The 26584-nt window shown below is 45.9% G+C and overlaps 2 protein-coding genes across 5 annotated transcripts in view; one reads left to right on the plus strand and one right to left on the minus strand.

Moving 5' to 3' along the window:
- Positions 1-26584, minus strand: part of LOC139061298 (calcium-activated chloride channel regulator 1-like) — a 240171-nt gene that overhangs the window by 207970 nt on the left and 5617 nt on the right. The gene's annotated exons all lie outside the window — the stretch shown is intronic.
- LOC139061299 (calcium-activated chloride channel regulator 1-like) overlaps positions 15091-26584 on the plus strand; it is a 332028-nt gene continuing 320534 nt past the window's right edge. Inside the window, exon 1 of the mRNA XM_070541075.1 lies at positions 15091-15247. The gene's annotated coding sequence lies outside the window, so the exon portion shown is untranslated. The remainder of the gene's footprint in view (positions 15248-26584) is intronic.

Below are 26584 nucleotides of genomic sequence, written 5' to 3' on the forward strand. Positions count from 1 at the left end.
CATGTGGACGACCAGCCGATCTGCTTCACATGTCGCCGCATTGATTATGTCGCCCGATACTGTCTCCACTCGTGCCCCTCAACACCTCGGACACCAACCAACTTGCGCCGTTTTGATGGAAATGCCCGCAATATTTCGCCCACCGCCGAATCTAACTGCGCCGACAACTCTGCCAGGAACACATGGTACAGTCGCTCACCATCACTGTGCGGACACCATTCTCGTTCACCGCAAACACGTCGCCCATCTTCCCGTTCGACGCAGCCATGTCACCTTTCGTCCCCTATGGCGTTTGGCCGTACCCTATCCGAACGCTAAGAAATGCGGCCCTCGGAGGTGGTGCTGCATTACGCAATACCGCAGCAAATCCTCTGTCTGTGCCCACAAGGAAAAGTGTAATAGACGTTAAAATAGACGGCGTAACTGTACAAGCACTCGTCGGCACAGGAGCCCACGTATCTGTGATGAGTGTTTGCGTACGTAGACATTTAAAGAATGTCCTCACCCTAGCAGCTGCTCGAGTGCGTGTCGCCGACAGCGGCGTGCTGGTTGTTCTTGGAATGTGTGTTGTGCCTTTAGTTACAGCCGGCCGCCATACTTCTGTTCTGTTTGCTGTGATCGACTACTGCAATCACGACGTTATCCTTGGATTGGACTTTCTTTCCCATCATTCTGCTCTCATCGACTGCACGACCGGTGTTCTTCAGTTGGAAATGTCTCAACTCACCGATGCTCCGAGTACCACCCCACCGCACTTGTGCTCGCTTAACGATGTGCGTCTGTCATCTGAGGTAGTCACTTACGTCATTTTGACCACCAAGCCACAGGTTCCTGACGGTGAATGTTTGTTTCGCCCCATCATCGACGTGTTCTGAACCGGAACGCTGCTGTTCCGCATACGTTGGTCATGGTTACTAATAACGACGTCGTTCTGCCACTTCTGAATTTCAGCCTGTGCCCTAATGTGATTCCTGTCGGCATGTTCTAGGTCAGTGCTTTTAGTGGTTCCGATTTCGAGATTGAGAGTCTGAATGCCGAGAGTAGCTTGTTAGCACCAAGTGCAGCTCACAGCTCTCGTTCCTTAACGGATGGCTTCGCGAAAATTATTGCACCTGACCTCACCTCTTCATAGGCCACTGACATGCGGCACCTGCTTGAATCGTCCAGTGACATCCTTGATTTCGGCGACAGGCCTTTAAGCCAAACATCTGTTGTTCAGCACCGTATAAAGAGTGGAGACACGAATCCTATTTGTGGGCGTCCATATCGGGTATCGCATGCTGAACGTCGAGTCATCCAATCAGAAGTGGACAAAATATTTCGCAAAGCTCTCAGCCACCGGCCAGCTCTTGGGCTTTGACTGTCGTCCTTGTGAAAAATTGATGTTACCTGGCTTTATGCGTCGATTCTCGCCACCTAAACAAGATCGCGCTTAAAGACGTCTACCCATTAGCACGCATCGATGACGCCTTGGACTGCTTGAGTAGAGCTAAATATTTCTTGTTCATTGATCTTCGATTTGGCTACTAGCAGATTTCAGTTGATGAATAGACCGCGAGAAGACGGTCTTCATCCCACCAGATGGCGTATATCAGTTCAAAGTCATGCCCATTGGTCTATTCAATGCTCCTGCGATGTTTGAATTATGATGGACTCTCTTCCGCGAGGCTACAAATAGACCACATATTTTTGTTGCCTTCACGACGTTACTCTTTTTTCTCCCACGCTCGGCAGCCACGTTACCCGACTTGCTGCCATTCTTTCGGTCTTCCAAAAAGTTGGCCTTCAAATGAAGTCCATGAAGTGTCACTTCGGGCTCCGTCAGACTGCCGTGTTGGGACACCTCATTGAGGCATCCGGTTTCCAACCACATCCGGAAAATTTTCGCGCCGTACGCAGTTTCCCTGCGCCAAATTCTGCGTCTAACGTGCGCTGCTTCGTCGGTCTGTGTTCTTACTTTCATCGTTTCGTCAAAACTTCGCCGACGTTGCTCGGCATTTGACAGATCTTCTAAAGAAAAAATGGCTGTGGCTTAGGTAAGGTTAAGCCCAGGATGCGAAGCATACTAGCCTTTATTTTAGTTGTTGAACCACTGTTTAGCCTGGTGAACTGCTGTTGCTTGGCTATATTTGGTTCGGCTAGACGAAGAAACAACTCATGCATTACTTCTTCGCCTTCAAGAGTGGAACGCGACAGCGTTCCCGTCGACCCGCCAAGGGGTGTAAGACAATGGGCTACAGGGCAGCGACTACGCGTCCCGCATTGAACGCGGTGAGCGTCGAGCAAAGCAGCGTTCGGCGCGGCAACGAAATGTGCGCCTGAGCAAGAGACGCACGCCTTAGAAACAGCTCGTTTCTAAGGCAACACCGCATTCACTAGAGGCGCTTTTGTACCGCTTTGAAGCGTTGTACTCGTGGCTCAGTGGTAGCGTCTCCGTCCCACACTCCGGAGACCCTGGTTCGATTCCCACCCAGCCCGTCTTGCAAGAGTTGAGCCAAAGCCACTTCTCCTCTGTCGTGACGTCACGGTGTCACGTGATTTCATGGTCACCGCCGCGCCTGAGGAGCTGGGTTGAGCCCTCGTAATATGCTTCGCATAAAACACGCCATTGTCATGGGCCCCGGAGTAGGCTCACGCGTTCGCCGCCCTCATCTGGTTTCTGACCACCCCTCCCATACTCGCCCACTCTGATCCATCTGCACCGACCAAAGTCCACACTGACGCAAGCGGCCATGGCAGCTGCGTTGTTCTCAACCGGCAGCAGGATGCTACCGATTGCTCAAAAGCTTACGCCAGTCGCCTGGTGTCACCTGCCGTGAGAAATTACTCCATCGCCGAGTGGAAGTGCTTGGCTTTAGTTTGGGCTGTGGCCAAGATGGGGTCATATTTGTACGCCCGCCCACTTTCGATTGTCACAGACTATTACGAACTCTGCTGGTTGTCTTCCCTTCGGGACCTGACTGGACAGCTTGGTCGCTGCGCTTTGTGGTTCCAGGATCTTCATTTAGTGTCGTTTACAAGGCTGGACGCCTCCACAAGAACGCTGCCTGCTTCTCGCGTCACCCCGTGGATCCTCGCGATCACGTTGCGTATGATCCGGTGACCTGCGTGATGGTTTTGACTGACATGACCGACAGGCGCGCTGAAGAACAACGCGACGCATTCTTACAGTCCATCATCGCCATAGTGCAATCTGGCTACATCGAGGGCATGTGCCGCATGCTCGTGTTGCATGACTGCCCCCCCTACCACCGCAATATCCACCCTGACGGCCCTGAGGTGCTCCTTGTCTTACCTGGTCATATGCGATCGGTCATTCACGAACAACTTCACAATGCACCGACGGTGGGACACCTTGGAGTTTTGCGTACATACGACCCCGTACAACGCTGGTTCTTCTGGCCGGGTTTCTACCGCTCTGTGCATGGTTTCGTCGCAAGTTGCGAATTATGGCAGCGCCGGAGGAAGCCTCCCTTGGCGCCGCTCGGTGGACTCCATTTATTTGAATTTCCCTTTGAACCATTCTTTTGCGTAGGACTTGACCTGCATGGCAGTTTTCTGATGACGACTAGAGGGAATAAGTGGATCGCCGTCGCTGCCGATTGCGCGACACGCTATGCGATAACGAAGGCGTTGCCGACTAGTTGCGCAACAGACGTCGCCAATTTTCTTCACTGTGGTGCACCTCGACAGTTACTTACAGACCGCTAGCGTTCGTTCTTACATCGAGTTGTCCACCACCTCCTCTGCTCTAATGCCACTGAGCATAAGCTGTCCATCGCCTACCACCCACAAGGGAACGATATTACGGTACGTCTCAACCGAACAATCAAAGTTATGCTACCGCTGTAAGTTTTCAACGATCACCTCGACTGGGACGCCACACTAACTTACGTGACGTTCGCGTATAGCTCGTCTCGACATGAAACCGCAGAATATTTGCGACCGCCCATTGCCGTTTGACACCATCCTCCCTTCTGTGCCGGTTGTTTTCCCTGAGTACGGTCGTGAAGTCATAGATCGCATTCACATGGCACGTCAAGCCGCCCGATGTCGTCTATTAGCCTCGCAGCACATACAAAACGAGTGTTACGAGCAATGCTATCGCGATCTTAAGTTCGCGCCAGGTGCTTGGGTGCTCCTCTTGTCAACATGTCCTCGGGTTGGCCTCTCCCAGAGCCCCTCTCTCGCTACACAGGGCCTTATGAAGTTCTACGCCAAATTAACGACGTAAATCACGAGGTTTCGCCGCTACCCTTTGAGGTATCCTCAAGTCAGACGCCTGTTGACGTCGTGCACGTTTCGCTGCTCAAGCGATACTTCTCTCGCAATTCTTCGCCTACCATGCCCCGAGACGGCGCTTCGCCACGCGGAAGTACTGTAAAGGAAGGAGGAAAGGGGATAGAGGAAGAATATCGGAGACGCTCGCTACTGCGTGTTGTTGGTGGTCAGCCATCTTATCTACTCTGAGTTAGCCTTTATATATATTGTATATATTGTCTTTATGTGCTCGCAACATCCCCGTAACAATATGTTTGCACCTTTAGAATGCAATGAGCTTACACTTTTCTTTTCAACAACAGTGCTGACCTTCCAGACATGATTTGGTAAGGCCTACCGTATGCACTCGAAGCTGTTTCTATTTCTCTGTAATTCTCTTCCCACGATCCGGGTCCCCTGTGAGTAAGTGACTTTGATAAATGTACTGCTAGACAGACTAAGAGGCTGACTGGCTATCCTGAACTCTTCTTCCCTCGCAAGGCTATCGGGCATTATCTGTGTCTTCTGCATATTGATTTTCAACCCCATTCTTACTTTTTCACCTAAGGTCTTGAATCTCTTGTGGAAATTCGTACCTAGTGTTGCTGTACAGGACAGTGTCATCTGCAAACTGAAGGTTGATGAGATAAGCGCTGTTGATCCTCCCTCCGAAGCCTTCCCGCTGTAATAGCTTGATCATTTCTAAGCATGCGGTGAATAGCATTCGACAGATTGTGTCTGGTTACCTGGGTTCTTTTGTAGGTAACATTCTACTTGTGGAGAACAAAGACGACTGTGGAATCTTTGTAGTTATTTCCCAAGATATTCACGTAAGCCTCCGGCACTCTTTGAATATACCCCTGTTTAACTCAATATTATATCTTTGATGGTCTGCTTCAATTATATATCCGGTCAGCGTCCTGGTATCACAGTAACGCTGGGTACAAGCAACAAGAATGTGTGCTGCACTGTCTCAGATATTTTGTATGCATCGCAGTTGCGATGCAATGGCAATATCCTCGCGGCAACACACACTTGGGGCCCCATCACGTAAAACTATTCCAATATGTTTTTATTCCTATCTCCTGAAGTCAAATTTGCATAACCACCTACGCAAGCACCGGGTGGTCACTCCCACCATTGTCTCAACAGACCAATCAAAAGCTCTCCTTCTTCATAGGAGGAAACTTTTGTTTGCTTGAAAAACGAATAACATTGTCTACACTGAGCGACTCTTCTTATCTAATTGGCCGACAAGAGGCGAGGATCACTGTCAAGCGGAGGGGGATTTGATAGCGCGGAGCCACTGCACTGAAAGTAAATAATCGAATGGAGAAAGTAGTGCCAGCGTGTGCGATTGGTCCACTTTCCTTTACTTAGCTTGCGGTGGCTGGTTGAAAATCGCGGCGGAATGCAACGGAAGATTAAGAATGACACTAAGACGGATCCTCAGCAAAGACGAGTTGGCAGAACAAGGTCGTAAACATGCCGAAAGTGCTCAGAAACGTTGCACGGCCACGCAAGCAGTATTATTACACGCAAATAAACCCATGCTCTCCAGCAGGTGTGAGTAGCCAGTGCCTGAGCGATCTGCAGCAGCCATCATTTATTCCTTCTGGAACGGGGCAGCCTGCGGCTTTTGAGAATAAAATTCACTTTTGTTCGCCATAATAATGCATCTTTAACGCGTACAGGTTACTTTGACAAAGTGAGTTTTTGCGGTTTTGTGACGCCGCGTGACAGACATAAGTCGGTGGAGCCCGGAAACTTTAGACCAATAGCCTTGGGCTAATGGCGAAAAGGCATCTAATCAGAAATATTTTTTTTTTCAGTGAAATCATGCAGATTCAGTGTGTGCACGTTATATCAGATGGGGAGCTCTCGCGGTTTTCTTCACCAGGGTCTCCAGGGTCTCCCATGTTTTATTGGCCTAGATAACGATGCTCTTACACAAATTTTACACGATGAGTGCCAAGAAAAAATTGTCGTTTTTTCGCCAGGCCATTTAACATTACCTATATTTTCTGCATTATAACCTTCTGACGTACCTTTAAACATTGTCTGCTAATTTGCTTTATCCGCCCATGCTTGGAGAAAGTCCCGCTTCTATTTTATAAACCATGACGTCACATTGTGGCTATGTGTGAATTCACCTTACGTTGCCATACTGTTTGTTTTTGCGGTGTTGTTCTGCAGGAAGCATGCGACACATCAAGCATGTGTGACGAGCCGCAGTGCCACCTGCGTTTGTGCTCGTGTCACCCGCGGTGCAGCCTGTTAGCACATGGCGTACATTTCCATGCATTGGCCCACGTTTAACCACGTTGGATGTCACGGGCGGTCTAACGAAAACCTGGATTATTCTATGCATGCTGAAAAGAGTCTTTCAGGAGACACGTTATTGATGAAGAATGAATCGGCTTCATTTTCGAAGCGAAGTAGAAAGGCGAAAGCCACGAGTCTAACATTCTGAAAGAGTAGGTGCCTGCAACGGATGAGAGACAACGCGAACGTAGGTGCCGTCGCGAAAACAGTTTAGAAACACCAGAACTCTAAAGAACATGGACATCTCTAGACCACGTTGATGTATCTTCTTGAAAGCGAAGCCGATCTCGATGCGCGCGTGCGAGGACAAAATATTGCACAGCTCTCGCACCTAACGTCTAATTGTGCATTCCTTGGGAGCGTTGCAAGTAGAGCAAATGGTTGGGGACATGCATCGTTAATGTGTATTTGATGTAAAAAAATTCAGTGATGACGAACGGGTCCAGAACTAGCAGAGTTCATACACTGACGACCAAGTTGTGCAACTGCTGCTAATGGTTGGCTGCTTGGTTCTCTATGGCGTCAGCGTAAACTTTCTGTATTGTTTGTGCCACCTGCCTTTGCAAAAAACATTTGTCTCTTTCCGCCTCGCAACATTTAGGTGTGGGTGCAGGGTACACAGACGGAGCTCAGACACACGCACACCACACAACGTCCATTGCGACAGCTGATGGATCAAACCGTAAAATAAAACAAATACGAGTCCCATATAAAAAGAAGAACAGCCGTACACCGCCTGTTTGTTGTCAGATATTGATGCATTGTTTTTCTTAGCTGCACCGCATAGTTTAAAAGCGCCTGTGTTATAGAGCACAATTCTTACCTTTGAACTAATTACTTGATGAAGTGGGCATTAGCTCTACGTAAAATTAAAAGATCATTTGAATAAGTATCATAATTGAAGTTAAATACGTATATTGATTATTTGTGTAACCGCAAACAACGCATTTTGCGAACTTTAACCAGCGAGTTCGCAAGGCCTATGTCCTTGAAGCGAATGTCTTGGATGGCACCAGCTTCCAGGTAATAATATTCTAAGTTTGGCACACATATATAGGCGTCCCAGTACCTTTTTGGCTTCAATGCAGACACGAGCGTTTCCTTCAAAACGTAAGTGGAACAAGAGCCGATGTATACCGCGGGTTTGACGGCGTATATCTCGAAGGTGGTGCCAGTCTCAGAATTTGTTCCAAGTTGATATGCATTGTAAACTAACTATTTCGAAATTGTAGATTGGCATATCTGGCGTAAATGTTTAGTAAAGCATCTAATTAGTGGGATTTGGTGAATAATCAATTACGGATTCAATTGCCCGTAGATCTAAGGTCCGTCTGAGGGCAATTTAGTACGTTTAGTAAGTATTGTGCTATCTACCACAGGTGATTCTTTAAAAGTTGTTTCAGCACAAGAGAGCACCCAATCTAACAGAAAACTGTAAAATTAGCAGCCATCCGATTTGCGTACATAACATGATGTTCACAATCTTGGTTAAGAGACCTTGAAATAAGTTACACAATTTTTTATAAATGCAATGATTCGTTACGCTAAGGCCTTCTGCCCATTCCGCGAGAAATTTAAGCGATCAGCAGAAAGCGTGCAAATTCTTACAATGTTCAAAAGCGCATCACTGCCAATTGCGGCGGCGCCGCTCAACTGACATTCCCGCAGCCCCATTGCGATGCATCTACGTAGCAGGCACTCGTGATGTCAGTCAGACTAGCTATCCAATTGGCTACCCACGTTGCGTCTGCGGCAACGCCTGAAACATGCGGCTAAATTAAGCTTATTTTTGATAGCATGCGTTCGCATAGAATGTGTGCTCCCTTAAAAAATAAGTGCCCAAATTTTATAAACCCCGATGTTACCTCAAGCGAATGGCCTACTTTGGTATGATAATGCGGATTGTCTGCTACATCTGTGGCAATTGCAGCCGATCAGACGAGCAGGTCATCTCACATGAAAATAGGAGCAGCTGTTTCTCCTCTGGCAGCAGGAACCTGAATGTTTCGAGCACTGTACTACGCTCGTCTTGCACTGTAGGCGTGTTCAGGCAGTACATTGCAGTGGCTACAGGTGGACGAAGACGCCAGCACTGCAGGTCATTGTCAACGCCAACTTCCTTGGTCAACAGCGGTCACCCACAGATTTGAAATGAAAGGCGCTCTTTATACGGTAATTGTAGGCTCAGCATTTGGCAATGAGCAAAGTTTCTTATAGTTTGCCTAGAATGAGTGTAGAAAAATATCTTAACTAGGCTAGGTACGAAAAAAGGTGTCGTTAAGAGAATTGAACGTTTGTTACAACGATTGAGAACGTCCGTCAAAAAGCCACCGACTTAGATTTCAATGTACGAGTACCACCTGCGCCTTATGCAGAAAATCTGCTTTGATTCGCTATGGGCGTATTCATCATTTCTCCGATATATCCTCGTTTTAAATCATAACGTATCAAAAACATTATAAATAATCCATTTCAATACATCAACAAATTAGCGCCAGAACTTTCTCTTTCCGCTACGGGCTACTAAGAAATCTTGTGAACGGATTATAGAAACATGCGTAAGCGTAACGGTTGAATATGTTCATGTTATGAGTAAATTACCACGCGGAAATAATATTGGAAACCGCTACTTTGTAGTTTGCACATTGTATGTGTGCTCACAGCATTGCAGTGAACGCCGGCAGCGGTATCCGTCTCTTTCTAGCGATATAATAAAGCGAGACCCGCCGCGGCTGCTTAGTATCTGTAGTGTTGTGCCGCTAAGCGTGCGGTCATGGGATCGAATCCCGTACACGAAAGCCGCATTTCCATGACGGCGAAGCGCGAAAACATCCATGCACTTAGATTTAGGTGCACGTTAAAGAACCTCAGGTGGTCCAAATTTCCCGAGTCCCCCACTACGGCGTGCCTCATAATCAGAGAGTGCTTTTGGCTCGTAAGACCCCATAATCTCATGTAAACAAAGTGACCGAACGTTGCGTCGTGATGTTGCTTGCGCATCCGTCGCGCAATCATCTTTAAATTTCCCTCGGTGCTGCACAGGCTTGACGATAAAATTGCTTACCTAGAGCATGCGCGAACAAACTGGGTTTAAATTAACCTGATGTAGTCAACGTGTGACTCACCACTTGAAGAAGTCGCGACATAGCCATGGCCAAGTGGGGTAAAATCTGCGGCCAATCACCGCAGCTTTAAGGCTACTAATAGTTACCCACTCGTACCTGCGTTATTACAGCGCACTGGAACGAAATCCTTGGGAGAAATCATTCCTTGAAAGATACCCTCTTTCTCAAGGCCAACATAATAAATTTTCCAGGAACCCTAGAACCCTTGAACTACGGCACGTTTTAACACCTCTTCTACACCATTTCAAAGTTTATCTTTCTTTTACTCTTCGTGAAATCCTTTGTTCTGCATTTACACACAAAGTACTGAGGATAGTATTTTTTAAAGACGCGCTTTGAAAGAAGGGTTCAAGCTATAAAAAAAATTGGCCGACTATTATGCTTCTTGGTAAAGGGATCTTTCAGTGCAGCTGCTGCATTATTTTAGCGGGTACAGATACAGAACACGCAGTGCCGAAGGGAGGCGGTTTTGCGTTTCCGTTTGGGCAGCACACACCGCGATCCGCCGCTATCAAGCCGGCGCTTCGGTGACCCGTCTTTGCGCCATCTTATGGCGCGTCACCACCACAGACAAAGGAGGGGGGGATTAGCAATTATTTTTTAATGTTTCTTATGAGGTCGGTTGCATATCCAGTTTTTCGGGACACGTACCAAACAGTGCCCCAAGTGACCCCGGCAGAATGACAGCGCGTTTTCAATGAGACTAGCGAGCTTTTCGCGAATAACAAAAGCTGCATGTCGATTATTGAAAAAGGCAGGTGACAGACATGTTCTGTAAGACAATCCACATGAGCCAAATGCAGTGGTCACGTTGTGGCAAGCAAGAATTCTCTTCCTAGAGCGGTTAAGAATTAACCGCTCTAGGAACCGAGGTTAAGAATTCTGCGATGGAAGCCTATGGAAACTACGAAAATTTGAGCCCGATTTTTGAGACAAAAAAAGCACCTGTGATAAAACTACAGCGTCTATCGTAAAAGTCACTGCAACGTATGTAGTCCTGAGACTCAGCTTTCGATTGATGTTTGTCTCGACTCTCTACACACGGTGTAACACTGTTCACAAAAGCGATTTTTGAAGCACCGTCGTGGAAGTTCACGTGGTATCTATAAAAGCTCAAGCGTAACGCTCGCTGAAACGTTAGAAGCCGTGACCGAGTCGCTTAATCGCGCGCACATATCGTTCTGTGCCAGCAGTAGTTCGATGCCATGCTGCGTGATACCTCCTTTCTTTTAACTCCACGTATGACTCAGTTTCACAGTCTTCCGCCAGATGGCCATAACACAAACTAATTATTTGGTTTAAGTATTGCTTTTTTGTCAGGAGTGCTCTTCAAATATCGTATTGTCTATTTTTGCTTCCTAAAACATACGAATGGGTTGCTTGTTTGTTAAGTCATCGCTTTTATTATGAGATATTATTCCTTCGACAACATAATTACAAGCATGCGCATGTCTTTGTGTTAATTTAAAAAAAGGTACTATTGTGTCCTGTAGCATGGACATACTGTGTACATTTCACCTTCACCATCCTATGGAACTTCAAGGCAATACAGAGAACTGAGTGGGCAAAATTTTAAACAATCTTATTTCTATATAACAGCCGAGTATCAACAAGCTTCAACTGTCTGTGCCAATAGGTTGTCGTTTGTAACAACATATGCATTTATTACACGTAGTAGGAACATGTGCGTTAAAGCAGTGTTTCGGTCGGGGATGGGCGATCATCTCACACGACAGGAGCAAATGTTTTTGAACCCAATGGGCTGAGGGCACATTGACATGAAGAAGCGCCAAATATGAACCGTAAAGCCACTTATTACTGCTGGAGTTCGAACGCTGATTTCAGAAAGAGTGTCATTCAGTCTGTTTGCACGCGCATGTTTTCGCGCGGGAGCAGGGAAGGAGAGAGTGTATATGCATGTACACTCGCCCACAAATTATTGCGGCGTGTGCGAGCGCGTGGCGATATGAACCTCCTCCCCCGCTACTAGGGGAACCCCTGGTGTCGAGACCGACGCCTGCACGCGCGTCCTCCTTGCGCGCCGGCGATATCCATAGCCGCGAGCTGCCCCTCTTGCGATTGGCGCCGATTGGCGCTGTGGCGGCTTCGACCGGCACAACAACTATGTGAAGCCTGTTTAAAAAGCGTGTTTAAAAGCCTGAGCTTGCGCGCGCCGCTGCGGCCGCTTTTTGTCGAGTCACGAGCGCTGACGCATAGGGCCCGGTGGAGAACACGTCATTTTTTTTTCTGCGCTGCACCTTTTCGTTGCCAATCATCGTTGTTGTTGTTTTCTTTCTTTTTCTTTTACGAACGGGGCATTCTCCCGCGGTAGAGCGAGGCAGAAAAGGCGCTCTATAGAAGGAGACAGGCAGTACGAAATGAACTCTTGGGGTGCGATCTTGTACGCGTTCCAAATAAACGGAGGTGGTCCGTTCCACCGAGCCGCAAACGCTTGGTCAGTTTGAACGGTGTCGAACGCCATTACGTCAATTGTGAAGTGATATCTGCTGTCAATCATTCCGTGTTGTCTGCTATCGGATAACGCAACGGAACGGACCGCCTCCGTTCGAGTTTGGAACGCGTACAAGATCGCACCCTTGATTTCCGTGGTATAAAGGAAGCTTTTCCCGTCGAAGCCACCACAGCGCCAATCGCAAGAAGGCACCTCGCGGCTGCATTCGGATATCGCCGGCGCGCTAGGAGCAACCACGGAAACATGCGCGCTTGCAGTCTCGGAGGGACGCGCATGCGTGCAGTCGTTGGTCTCGACACCAGGGGTTCCCGGCTAGCAGGGGAGGAGGGTCGTTTCGCAACGCGCTCGCGCACTCCGCAATATTTTGTGCGCGAGCGTACATTCCTTGAGCGTACGCGCGTGTGTAATTGCATCTTCGTGTGAGCACGTGTTTGTGTCTCTGTATTTGAATCTGCGTACGCACGAGTGCGTGTATGCGTGTGCGAGCATACGTGCCTTTCTGTGCTCGTGCAGTTCCGTGTGCCTGCGTGCGCACATTTTTGTGGGTGTGTGACGCGTAGACGCGCTCAAATGTAATTGCGGGTGAAAATGTGTCGTATCTGTGTGTGTGTGAGAGAGAGAGAGAGCGCTACGCCACTTACGCCCACTCTACGAGATTAATGGGATGTAGAGTTTATTTAAACCCGTGTTTAAATCTACGAGACAAAAGCGAATTACTCTGCATTTATAGCACTATCTCTTTCTGAAAGTGAAATCAAGGCAAAAAAGACAAATGACGCCTGCGCCGTCAATATCACCGCCCCAAATTTCGTCAGGATGACACCGTCACCATCGCCATGGCTCCGTGAGCCGCTACCTAGCTATTCACCTTCGTTATCTTCCCTCCCACGGCGGCAACTCACCGTCTTCAAGCCAGCGACAAGCTAAACCTACACCATCATTGCCTCATGCGTTGCATCTACGACCAAGCTGCTTTCGGCGGCACACGTTCGCTCGTATGCTGATATTAAAAGTGTGCACTGCTTGCCTTGGAATAAGCAGCGTTAAGACGAAGCTTTTTAGCTCGGGTGCTCTAATGTAAATACATGTAAAAGGAAAATTCGTATTTCTGGGCAACGATTGTGCCAAATTTGCCGAGGTTTGTTGCATTTAAAGAGATTTAAAATCTAGTGACTGTTGGTTCCGAATTTTTTATTTGGGTCGTCAATATTTTATTGAAAAGTGGCAAAAATCAAAACTTTTTACGATGTTTTTTACAAATTGAAACGTTTACAAAGCTTTAACTCAGCAAAGAAAAAATATTGAACAAATATTTGAATTGCATATAATAGTACATCTATAGCGGACAAAAATGATTTCTTACATACGAAACTAAAAATAAAATTAGTAATATGTAAATGCAGCCTTTGCTGAACCCTTGTATACAACGTAAGAAATTCCAGTAACACGGCAAATTACATCATATTTGCCCCCTTTGAATGGTTTAACGGATGACATATAAAGAATCTGGATATCTGTTCTTGATTCAGCGCTGTTAATTTGTAAACTTTGTGCTTCTATGTTTTTCAAATTTTTTAATTCTCTTGTAAACAAAATTGAGACCCTAAATCAAAATTCCGCTTGCAACAGTCACTAGAATTTACCTTCCTCTCTAAAATGCAACAAATTTCATTAAAATCCGTCCAGGGGTTATCTCAGAAAAACGTTTTTTGCCTTTTACATGAATTTGAATAGGCCGCGTCGGAGTTGGGCCTGAGCTAAAGCTTCCTCTCAACAAAAATCGAAAGTGGACTGTTCACCAGGAACGCGCTTACAGAGTCATATTATTGGCATCACAAAAGCCTACGCGGGGTCAGGTTGATTTTACAGACTTTCTTTTTGTGCGTCAGTTACGCTTTTTGAGACCGCTTAATTAGAACATTTTTGTTCGCATAGCTCTTACAGAATCATGTCTAATCAAAATGTCCTCGCTCGGCTAGATAAGTTCTAGGACGGGCTCCAAACTGCTAATTTTCTTTAGGCATAAAAGATCAATACTTGAAAATATATTTAACGTAGTTTTGTTAATTACGCATACAACGTCTCAACTTAGCCGTACCTACAGGTTACCAATATGAACACTCGAAAGATAAAATAGTCTCCCCAAGACTTATCTTGGTTAGTATTCTTATTTTGTCTAGTTATAAACAGCCGGCATATTGATAGTGCAGTAGACTTCCTATAAAGCAAATGTGAAAGCATACTCAATAGGGTGGAGCATTGGGCGAGTTGATATTGCATATTAAAACCGGTACAAGGCAACATAGAAAGGAAGGAAGAGTTGGAACTTAAGGCTCTGTTCCTGTAACTGGTTGGCTCAGCCTGTTTTTTTTTCCTTTCTTTATTGCGCTGTACCAGTTTTATAGTGTGAAAGCATGGGCAGGTTTTCTTGGCGCAAATCAAGTTCATGAGCTTAAACGCACGTGCCAGGGCGTGCACTTCTGCCTTTGCAATAGATTCTTCTGCATTATACAAGCTCCTCAGCGCTACGGTACATCACAGAAGATGTGCGAAAACATTGTGTGCGCTCCCGATTACATTTCTTAGCGTTGCTGGCATCAGGATCAATTTCCTCAAGTCATTAGGAATAAAAAGTCGGGGGACGCTTAAGCTTTGTCTTTAAGGGTGGAACGCGATAGTACTCAAAGGTCGCCGACTGCTTCTCACGCTTTCCGGCAACTGCAGCTTATGTAACGCTAATGTTAACCGCGAAACGCTGGCGGTCAACGCTATGCACGAAGGCGAGTGTTTTGATAGAAACGCGGCCTGTTGTCTGGGCCGATCCCGTAGGTTGTGCACAGCCGCACCACGAAAATTGCATCATTTTCAGGTTTCTAACATTGTTTCGAACTTTTAATATTTCAGTTTTAGAAGAAAGGAAGGAAGGAAGGCAGAAGAAGAACGCAGAAGGCAGGAAGGTTACCCAGAATTATGTCCGTTTGGATACCCTACACCGGAAGAATCGGAAGGAGGAAAACAAAGATGCCAGGATGCGAGAGAAGGGAAGGAAAGAAGGAAATTAGCGGTGAGTTTGCTGATGCGTGTGGTCTAACAGTAATTCAAGTTTCAAGTTTATTCATCAATGATGTCAGATTTACAAGAATTGTATGCAAAATGAGCACTACACAGGGAGTCCCAAAGTTACAAACTGTCAGGGGGACTCCCATACATGAAAAAATAAAAAAAGACAATACAGATCAAGCATTGGTTACGGTGGCATTACAGACTAAATAAGAAAACAGTGCGAAAAAAGAAGAACTCAAAACTGTTTAGTAAGGCAAAAAATTGCGAAGAAGACTTCCGTAGTGAACAAGCAATGCAAATGTAAAATACAATAGAAATATGAGTAATAAACGTGTAGTACAATAGCTAAGTCAATTATGATTACAATCACAAAGGCAGTGGTTAGGATGAAGAGAGTTGCTGCATAAAGTATTTCTTAACCTGATTCTTGAATATATGCTCTGTGGGGGATGATTTTATGGTATGTGGAATAGAATTCCATAGTTTTATTCCCGCAAATGTGGTAGTGAACTTACCATAGTTTGTGCGCACTTTAGGCAAAAGACGATTATCGAGTTCAGAGAACCTAGTAGTGTTAGTATTTACAAAAGTTTCAATAACAAAGCCATCTATGTGTGCAATATTACGAAATAACTTATAGATCACGGTTGTTAACTTTAACTGAAAGAGCTGATGAAGAGGATGAATGTTTAAACTGCAATAAAGTGGCATTGCATTCGATAGGAAATGGCTGAAAGTCATGAGGCGAATCGCCTGATTCTGCATGCGTTGAAGTTGGCTGAGGTGAGCGAGGTATGTGTTTCGCCAGGCTGATATGCAGTAAGATAAATGGCTGTGAATGTGTGCATGATAAAGGGAATGGATAATGTGTGGCTGAAAGTACGAGCGCGTTTTGATTATGGCGCGTATTCCAAACGATATCTTATGGACAAGTGACTGCGCATGAAGATTGAATTTCAGATGCCTGTCTAAAACTACGCCAAGAAACTTAGCGCTAACAGATATTGGTATTAAGTTGTTTTCAAGACGCACCGATATAGAGTTCGAAATTAGTGTCGGGAAGGAATGAAAAACCATAAAAACCGTTTTTAGAGGATCAACGTTAACATTTTGCTGTAGCTCGTCGACATCGTTAGCACAAGTAAAAATAGTGGTGTCGTCTGCATATAATATACAGTCCGTAGTGGTTAGAACATTAGGTAGGTCGTTGATAAATAGCAGAAACAGCAGCGGGCCAAGGATCGAGCCCTGAGGAACGCCTTGATATATGTTCTTAGCAGATGAGAGTTTGCCATCAATCTGAACAACTTGAGTACGATTAGTTAGGTAGCTAGAAATAAGCTGAAGTGCTGGGCCAGTTATGCCGTAAGATTCAAGTTTATGCATTAGAATTTTGTGATTAATGGTGTCAAAGGCTTTTGTTAAATCTATGAATACACTTCCAACCAGCAAGCCTTGGTCGATTGCCTTCTTGACTTTGTCGGCAAAGGTTAGAAGCGCAAGCTCAGTTGAGCAACCCTGCCGAAAGCCATACTGTTTAGGTGATATAGTAGATTAAATTTTGCTAGGTAGGATGATAAAGGTGTATGAACTAGTCGTTCAATGATTTTACTGAAAAATGAAAGAATACAAATAGGCCTGTAGTTATTCAGAAGGTCACGATTGCCTTTTTTGTGAACAGTTGTTATTTTACCAACTTTCAGAGAACTGGGAAATATGCCTGCTTTAAACATTTTGTTAACAATATCGGCTATGATAGGAGACAGTTCATTAGAAACTAACTTGATACGTGATGGGTGAACAGAGTCTAGGCCAGGTCCAGTAGACCTAAGTGAATATATAACATGAAGAACTTCCTTTGCACTCGTAGGTCGCAAGTAAAAAGAATGAAGATGACGAGGCAATGTCGGTAATGGGGGATCTGTTTGAGAATCGCAAGTACTGCTAAAATACTCGCTGAAGGCATTCGCGATATCAGCTGGGTGGCAGTTCTCTGAAAGTTGGTAAAATAACACCTGTTCACAAAAAAGGCAATCGTGAACTTCTGAATAACTACAGGCCTATTTGTATTCTTTCATTTTTCAGTAAAATCATTGAACTGGTGAAACATTGAAACTGGTGCCTCAGTTTTTATTTTTGTTACATGCTCACGGCATTTATTATTTAAGAATTCGTTAATGACCTGCCAGTTGCGCCTCGTAATATTGCCATTATTCAAAATCTTGTTCTGAAAGTAATCTCGTTTAGCACATTTAAGTGCTGCTGCAAGCGTGTTAGAATATTTTTTGAAACGAGATTTAAGTTCACAGTTAAATGGTTGACAAATTACCTTTTTGTGGAGCCGATTTTTCTTACATATACATCGAAGTAGCGCTTTCGTGACCCAAAGTTTTCGAGGGGAACTGAAGAAACGAGTTAGGATAGATGTAGTAGTGCATTCATGAATGCAGCGTGTAACTTTAGCCAAGAACAACTGATAAGCCTCTTCCGCGGAAGATTCACAGAGTACTGCGGTCCAGTCATTTGACTGTATCATAGAGATAAATTTTTGAGAGTCGAAATGTACTTTCTCTTTCTTTTCAGTCGCTTTAGAATTTTCTCTACCTAAAGTAAAAAATACAGGGTAGTGGTCGGTTATGCTGTGCTCGATGACTCCTGCCGTACGATCTGTAGTAAAGTTGGTTAATATGTGATCAATTAACGTATTAGATCCTGTCATGTCACATCTAGTTCGAGAAGTGATTAGAGAAGCAAGGCCATAGCTAAGAAAAGACGCAAGATAATCAGAACATGATGGACTATTAGGGTCGATAATGTTTATGTTGATGTCTCCGCAGATAATGACATTTTTGTTTTCGTTCGCAACAGTGTGCAACAACTTTTCAAACTGCAGACAAAACTCAGAGTATGACGATGATGGTGAACGATAAAGGCACGCTAACACTGTGTTCCGGCCATCAATTGAAAAAACACTCTGATCAAATTCTAACCATATTGATTCGCAGATCAGATTACAAAAGGCAAGATCATTGCGGCGTTTGTATGGCAATGATGATTTAATAAATATGGCAGATCCGCCGCCACGTGGCATAGCACTATAGCAGTACTCCGCATTGTACTCTGGTAGCGCATATAAATTTCTATCGTCCGGTGACAACCATGTCTCGGATAGACAGATAAAAGAGAAGTTGTGATTAATTATGGAAAGAAATGCTATGAGGCTGTCATAGTTTTTTCGTAGACTACGAATATTGAAATGTATTAGCGATAACTTGGGAGTTTCATCACTGAAATGTTTTTTTAAGATCCTGACAAGAAAACATTTTTGCGCAGGTTTAAGAAATGCAGCCGCAAACACTAGTAAGCTAGGTGAAAACAGTAAGATCACCCGCACTAGAGATCCGGTAAAGACGGCTGTCATCTGCCTTTCGCGCCTTGATTACGCAGTGGTCTGTCCAGAGGTGTTTCCAGCCTCTTGCCTTTTTCAGCTCAAGAGCTTGTGCAAACAGCTGCTTTCTTTCTTGCGTAAGATGTTCATTTACGTATAAAGGCTTCTGATCCTTTTGTGGAAACCCAAGGTTCACAGTGGTCAAGCGAGCCCTGCGTGCCTTTTTCACGAACTCAGTTTTTTTTTCTCGGGAGCAAAAGCGTGCAATAATATTTGTTTCCTTTTTAGCTGGTACACGATGGGCAGTATCTACATCCTCAGGAGCGATTTTTCATCCTATAGCATCACCCATAGACTGAACAACCGCAAGACAGCTTTCACCTTTAGTTGCAGGGACACCTTTTATTTCTACGTTATTTAGTCGGGAGTACTGTTCCAGTTCCGAAACCCTGCGCGCCAAGTCGACATTTTCATCTTTGAGAGCCCTGTTTTCAACAGCAAGATCAATATTCTGCTTCTTAACCGTCTCGAAAAGTTCATTAAAGATGTTCAGGCTGTCACGCATCACAGCAACCTCAGACCGTTAAGCGTCCATTTCTTTTGACAACTCAGCATTGGTTGGCATTGCGTAAACAGCACGAAATTTGGCAGCAGCGGCAGCTGTGTACACAGAGAAAAATATGGTTGGAAAGAAAAGGGAAAAAAAAGACCAACCTGTGGTAAAAGTAGAAGTAGATTAGCGACTTGCTCGCGACCGCAAGCGCCGCTGCCAAAAGTGAGCGACAGCGTCAGCGATGCCTGCTTATATGTGGGAGCTTGGCCGGTAGAGGGCAGACGCAGCAGACCAGTCACTGTCGTGACGAGGTGGTCAGCTGGGCACCGCACGTGTAGAGGTGATAGCCTTTCCTTGCTTCGGCTCGTGGGTTGTTCCGCATATGCTGTGGCAAAAGTAGAAGTAGATTAGCGACTTGCTCGCGACCGCAACCGCCGCTGCCAAAAGTGAGCGACAGCGTCAGCGATGCCTGCTTATATGTGGGAGCTTGGCCGGTAGAGGGCAGACGCAGCAGACCAGTCACTGTCGTGACGAGGTGGTCAGCTGGGCACCGCACGTGTAGAGGTGATAGCCTTTCCTTGCTTCGGCTCGTGGGTTGTTCCGCATATGCTGTGGCAAAAGTAGAAGTAGATTAGCGACTTGCTCGCGACCGGAACCGCCGCTGCCAAAAGTGAGCGACAGCGTCAGCGATGCCTGCTTATATGTGGGAGCTTGGCCGGTAGAGGGCAGACGCAGCAGACCAGTCACTGTCGTGACGAGGGGGTCAGCTGGGCACCGCACGTGTAGAGGTGATAGCCTTTCCTTGCTTCGGCCGTGGGTTGTTCCGCATATGCTGTGGCAAAAGCAGAAGTAGATTAGCGACTTGCTCGCGACCGCAACCGCCGCTGCCAAATTGTAGTAATAGTCACAGACGTTCACACAAGCCTGTCGTCATCAAGAAGCACAAAAGCGGCTTCAGCGCTTTATGCGCGGATGAGCGATGGGGACGGTGTTCTAGCAGCACCTGCACGGAAAGCGGCCCATTGTCCAGTTTTTGGAGAGCGTTAGCAAGTTCTCTTTCCGGAGCATATCGTAGACAGTAGCACAGCAGGTGGTCGATATTTTCAACGGTGCCGCAGACTTCATATGCTGCACTGTAGGTCACTCCAATTAATGTAGAATATGCCTTTGTGAAGGTAACTCCTAACCAAAGGGGACAGAGAAGCGTAGCTCCACGTAGAGGAAGTCCGAATGGAGCTCGGAGTTGCAGTGAGGGGTATAATCGATGCAGTGGTGTAAGTCTCAAGTTTGGCGACTTCCGCTCGGTCAGTGAAAGACTGCGTGCCAGGTGCCGAAGCTGCCTTGCGGCATCTGTCCTCGAAAGCGGAACTGGAACGCTGTGACCTTCTTGAAATGATGTGCGAGTAGCGTTATCGGCGGAATCATTGCCACTGATTCCACAAAGGCCAGGCACCCATTGAAAGAAAACCTCGTGAACTTTTTGTTGGACGTGATGGTGAAGTTTCACGATTTCGTATGTCAGCTGTTCATGATAGCCACGTCGGAGAACTGATTGCGTGCACTGTATGGCAGTTTTGAGTCAGAGACACAGCGCGTTTTCTCAGATTTAGAAGATTTAACATGAAAGGTATGCGCTGTCGATCTAGCAAAGCATGGCATATCGATATGCCGAAATACGTGCGAAAATGTTTGCTGACAGACATCGCCGCCGACACGAGATTTTCTGAGATATAGGGTCCTTAATGCTTTCGCGTTAAAACAGTTGCCAGACGTAAAGCATTGTATATATTCTTCAGTACTGTCCAACAGATGGAACAGCGTGGACATGTACGTTAGAATATAAAGTACTAGTGTATTAGGATGAATTTTTGCGGCATGTATTTTGGCTGTCTAATGTTAAGACCTAAAAAAAGTAAATACCGTGATTTTGTGACAATTATTGCTGACATATGTGCAGTAACGTGAAATATTAGCTCCGACACAGTGTCTGTGATGGAACTGGTCCCTGGACTACAGGGAATCATTGACACGCGAAATACTGGTGTAACAACTGCCAGTAATCTGAAAGTGTTCAGCTCTGGAATTTTTGGCGTGTCTGCGACGCTGTGCAGTCTTTGGGGCCCCTTTTAACACGCGCGTTATATTTAAGCTAATATTTGAAGCAATAGTACATTATTATTCTTTTACGGGCGAGCTTCCTTTAGCGTCTCACCACCATTCCAAGGTTATCGCTTAGCTCCAGCCGCACCTGCATGTAGTTCAAGTATCCAGAACGTCGTCACGGGTTCAATAGAGGAAGATAGTTATCTAATCAGATTGCGCACATGAAGCGATTACTGCCGTCGTATACATTCTTGATCACATTTCAGCGCCCGCAATTGCGCTGCAATATACGACTATTTCAATCTGATGAACCGATGCCTTGCTTCGTAGATCAGATTCAGAGGAAGCACTATTTTGCGCGCCATAGTTCTGCTTTGATTGTTATTTTCTTTTCAAGCGCAATTTCGCCTTTTAATGAGTTATATTCCTGACTCACTCGTTTACAGCAGCTGCGTTCTTCACATCACTACGAATTGACAGTGTAGGCGTGCTACATCTTCATTGAGTGGATATTGAGAAATGGGCTAGGATTTTTGTTGCGTGTGCGTTTACTCATTTATACAAATAATTTATTATTCAAAGCTCAGTTTTTAATCTAAGAAGTTTAAAATGACAGCGACCAGGACATTCACAGAAGGTCTCAGGAATAAAGAAAATTTAAATGATTATTAGTCTGCTTTCGCCTAATGGCAAGGAAGGAAATTTCAATAAACATATCCTTAGGATAACTGAAAGCCTATTCACTTGAAAACGTTTAATCTGAGTCACCCCTTTGTAAGTTGGTGCTTCGTATTGCGGGTCCTTGACGTACGTCCAACCTTGAGACAAAAGGTCATTCAGAATTTTTCATTTTAGGGAGGCGTGCTACCCTCTTGCCTTTCACTCCGGTTCACAACCACGAAAAATATGAAAGTTCTGCGTGAGTGCCGTCGTTAGTCGAAACCCACGAGCTACCGTAACACACCTCTCCTGTATCGCTGTCATTTAGGCTTGGATAGGAAATGTACCTTTTATATCGACGCATCAAAAATTTAAAAAAAAAAAACGCCCTCGACTAGCGTAGCGAGGCTTCTTTCGTGTTGTACCACGTCCTGTGAGAGATGAGGCAGGCCACTGACAAAAAGAATGTAGAACATACTATAGAAAAGGGCAGATAATGGAATTACCAAAGCCAATGAGTTTAGCCATGGACGTGCCCAATTGGCTACCGTACATGCGGGGAGGGGAAAATATTAATGGTAATTTAGCGGTAAATGCGAGAGAAAAGAAGTAAGAATTAGGTCGCACCTCTGTGAGGTCCCGGATCCATGATTTATGCCGAGTTTACTGAATTGCAGTGGTGTTCAGTACCTCAATCGACACAGTTTCTTCTAGGAGTGAAGCGTAACCAATGATGGGGTCTGGAGCATATATATATATATGCTTTTATAAGCGGTCCCATCTCCTCTCTACCTCTCCCGCGTGGCCAGCTTGCCAAACTTCACAGGCTTGCATTTTTTTCCACTGCAACCACAATCCTAATGATACGTATTACAATATAAACAGAGAGACAAGGGAACAGAATGGAGAGGTAGCGAGAGTGAAACCTGCAGTAAACAAAGTGCAGGCACTTTCAAGAAGCACAGTTGGTCTTTGGTGGCCTTGTGAATCGCATACTGCTTCGACCAAGTTCACAGGATATCTTTCGCCGGTAGTGATCTGCCTCCGAACCGGGTAATAGTTGCTCACGGAGCAGAGCGCCGTGTTTGGAAGTGGCAGAGAAGGTGATCTATACTGTCCCGTCACCCACCGAAAATTGCATGTGCGCTACTGGACATTACTAGAGAACTGTATATGCGACGCCCAGCCATAAGCAATACCGCAGCACTGTTTTGCCATAGAAGATTCCAGGTGAAACAGGATGATTAATGCAGATGGAGACGCTATCTTCAGAAGCAATTTAGGATTAAATAAATGAGTCAGTGAATTCATTTAGAACAAGGGAGAAGCGAAGGTGGGTGGAAGCACGTCTCCGTACATTGGGGAAGGAGTGAGGTACAAAACGAGAAAAAAAAAAACAAGTCCAGGTGGCAGGCGAAGTCGCAGTTAAGGGTCGAGAGAATATAAGCATGAATTTCAGAAACTAGTTAAATTCCAGTGTAGATGTGTGATGTAGGGAGCAAATGATTAGAGTCTCCGCCCAGCATGCGTCCTTTGCGGTAGTATAAGCACCCGCCGTTCTTGGTAAAGAACGCTTACCAAATACCAATCTTGGCAATTACTTATTCATCGGCCATACCTCTCCGCGTATGCCTTAGTGACAGGCTCTGTGGACTCAAGCTGCGCTGTCGCGACAACTTACGACCATACTGTGACTCTTCCGGTTACGGTTGCCATACTCGTGACCCTTGCGTTTGCGGGAATACTACAAGCATCGGTTTAGTGCACAGGTTAGAGAACAGACAGTTCAGAACAGTGTTTCTCGCCTTACATCCGCTCAACGCAAGTACTTTTGCAGTATGTTCGGTGAGCGTCCCTTCAAGACAAAAGAGAGGTATAGCTCAGCGAGCCAGTAGACCAGCGTGCCCAGTGGGCTAGCGTAGAGGCCAGCGCGCATGCGTGGTACAACATGCGCAGTGGCGTCTACGCTGGCCCGCTGTGCCCGGTTGCTCAAGGACGCGAATGCAAGCAAAAGAGTGCATTAGGAGACAGGGTGCCATTTCGGGCCTCATGACAAACATATTGAAGCCAACAATCTATTAACAAGCATGCTGTCGTTTCTATGCAAGCAGGTTATATGCTTAAACTTCTGGGTGCTAGTCCCCGCCGCCACCTACGGGAGTGCGTGAAGCCGCCGGCGGCCATATTGCTAGAAGAAAAAGAGCGCGGCTCTAGCATATATGTGGCTGTGGTGTACGCGCGGCGATCCCTGCACTTGCGGTTCTGCAATAAAAACTAAAATTAAACCCCTTCAAGAAGTATTTAACAAGCAGTCAAGAAGTATATGATCAATAGATATTAGTCCGCCGTTGTGCGACGATGTTGTAGAATAAAAGTTTCTCACGGTGGCGGGTGCATTGTGTTCAACAAGTTGCGAGAACTGAAAAGCAGTCATATTTTCTGTTTTCGTCTATAAATAAGCGGCTGCGTGGGTGCATCGGCAGTGTGATGCCCTTTCTTCGATACGTGGTGCCGGCTCGTAATGGCAGCGACAAGGCCTCGAAATATAGTATCCTGATGCCGTTTTTAAAAAAAAATTGCTATTTTTTGTATAAGTGTTCAAGTCGCTCATAATGAAGCTGTTGCTGCTGTAAAGCTTGGAATGAGCGTTTTCGATTTAAAGCTAGAAAATAAGCAAAAGAATATATGGGCACTTTGCTGAACTAAACTGCGATAGCCGAAAGTTTATGACTGCCTCTGTTGCTGTTGTCTGAACTGTTCTGCTAACGGACGCTGCCATGGCCCCGAACATGGGATGCAATCACAGCCATATGGCTGCAAGGTTTGTCGCCGGTGTGCGCGCACCCCCACGTGCATGTCCGCTCTCTCCCACGCGCCGACACGCACGGCGCCTGCTCCCCTTGCTCCCCTCGCCGGTGATCACCGCTCTCCTGCGTGCACCACGGACTGCGCCCGGACACTAGTGAGCCAGTAAGGACTTACGCTTTAGTTCACGGGTAGGTCTAATTTTTGTCCACCATTGCAGTTTTAAACGGAATGTCTCAGTGAGAGAAAATTTACTATAAAGCTAAGACGATGATCAGACCGCATCCGCTAGTCCACATGCGCTCCGATGAGAGTATCCTGCCAAAGTTAATGATGTATTAGCTAGCGGCTCAAGCAACCTTCATTTTTTTTCGTTTCTGCGTCCATTCTGCCTGCGTCAGTGACGAAAACGAGAAGAGGGAAGGCCGATAAATCGATGGTGGCGAGGGAAGGCCGTAGCTTAGTGGTTAGCGTGCCCAGTACAAGGAGTAAACAAGGTAGAACGCTGCAGAAACAAGGGCTCCAATGAGGTGGCTTATTTGTGAAAACACCTTTCTGTGCTCTCTGGCGATGAAGCTCAGGATGAGGCGGCGGCCTCACCACAACGGTCGCCTTCAGCGGAACAGTATAAACAGGCGTGCAAAGTCGCATCTAAAGCCAAAAGTATATTCAGAGGAAATACAGTATGCTCCTATCAACAAAAAAAGTGATGACTAACGAGGACTGTGTTGAGCGAGTTTGTAGACCAATAATGTCACCAAAGACAGAGTAGCGCTCCTAGCCCGGTAATTAGAGGGAATGTACATCAACAGCATGTCAACTAGCGTGTAAGTGATACTTCATCAAGGGCGTTGCGTGTTTGTGTTGTTTGCAGCAGAAGCGGTTGTGTAAGATTTGACACTGAAGAGAAAGCGGTGAGGCGAAGTCCGCGAAAAGTAGTTTAGGACAGCCATATTGAACGTCAGCGCCGTGTTGAAGAAAGCCTGCGACTTCAGTTGCTCAGGTTGCCAGAAAGGCTTCAGTGGGAGCAAGCCGTTGGGCGCATTCGGTAACCACAGCAATGGACACACACTTTGCGAAACCGAAGGGGGATATGGCCGAGTGAGTTGAAAATTGGATTAATGAGAGAACTCGTGGGACGTATAACATATTGCAGAAGACAATGAGGTTAGATGGACGGCCTTATCAAACTAAATAGCATATGCAAACCCAAACGAATCAGCGTGGTCATAGTTGAGTAAAACGCTGAGTAAAATGTTGACGTCATGCTGAACAAAATCAACAAAGGTCGTAGTACTCGAGCATTGCAGAAACTTCAGGACTAACCTGCAAGTCCTGAGGAGAAGTAAATAGAATGGTAGAGAGGGAGCAAGGAGAACAGGCAGACAATGGGTAAAACCGGCGAAATCACAAAATGAGTCAATAAGAGCCTTGTCTCACTTTGCTCGCAGTTCCCATACAGGAGGGAAGGTCGTGACAGGGAAAATGTTATGTTAAGGAAACGAAGATAAGGAACCGTTACTAATATAGATACGACAACAGTTCCAGGCAAAATGGAAGGTAGGGTGCTGTACGTTTCTGCTATTTCTCAAAAACAAACGCCATGCAAATTCGTCAAGCGGACTATTGACGCAGGGCGTGCAAATGCAAAGCCGCATTAAATCAGTGTAGGGTCTATGCAACACTAAGAAAATGGTCGCACGTCAGATCAACGTTTCTGTGCCCGCCGCGGTAGCTGTGTGGCTATGACATCGCTGGACGGCGTGGTTTCGAGCTCTACCGCGGTAGCTGGATTTATAAGGGAGCGAAATACGAAAACAGTCGTGCAC

Source organism: Dermacentor albipictus, chromosome 6 (assembly GCF_038994185.2).
Source record: "Dermacentor albipictus isolate Rhodes 1998 colony chromosome 6, USDA_Dalb.pri_finalv2, whole genome shotgun sequence".
Classification (NCBI taxonomy): domain Eukaryota; kingdom Metazoa; phylum Arthropoda; class Arachnida; order Ixodida; family Ixodidae; genus Dermacentor; species Dermacentor albipictus.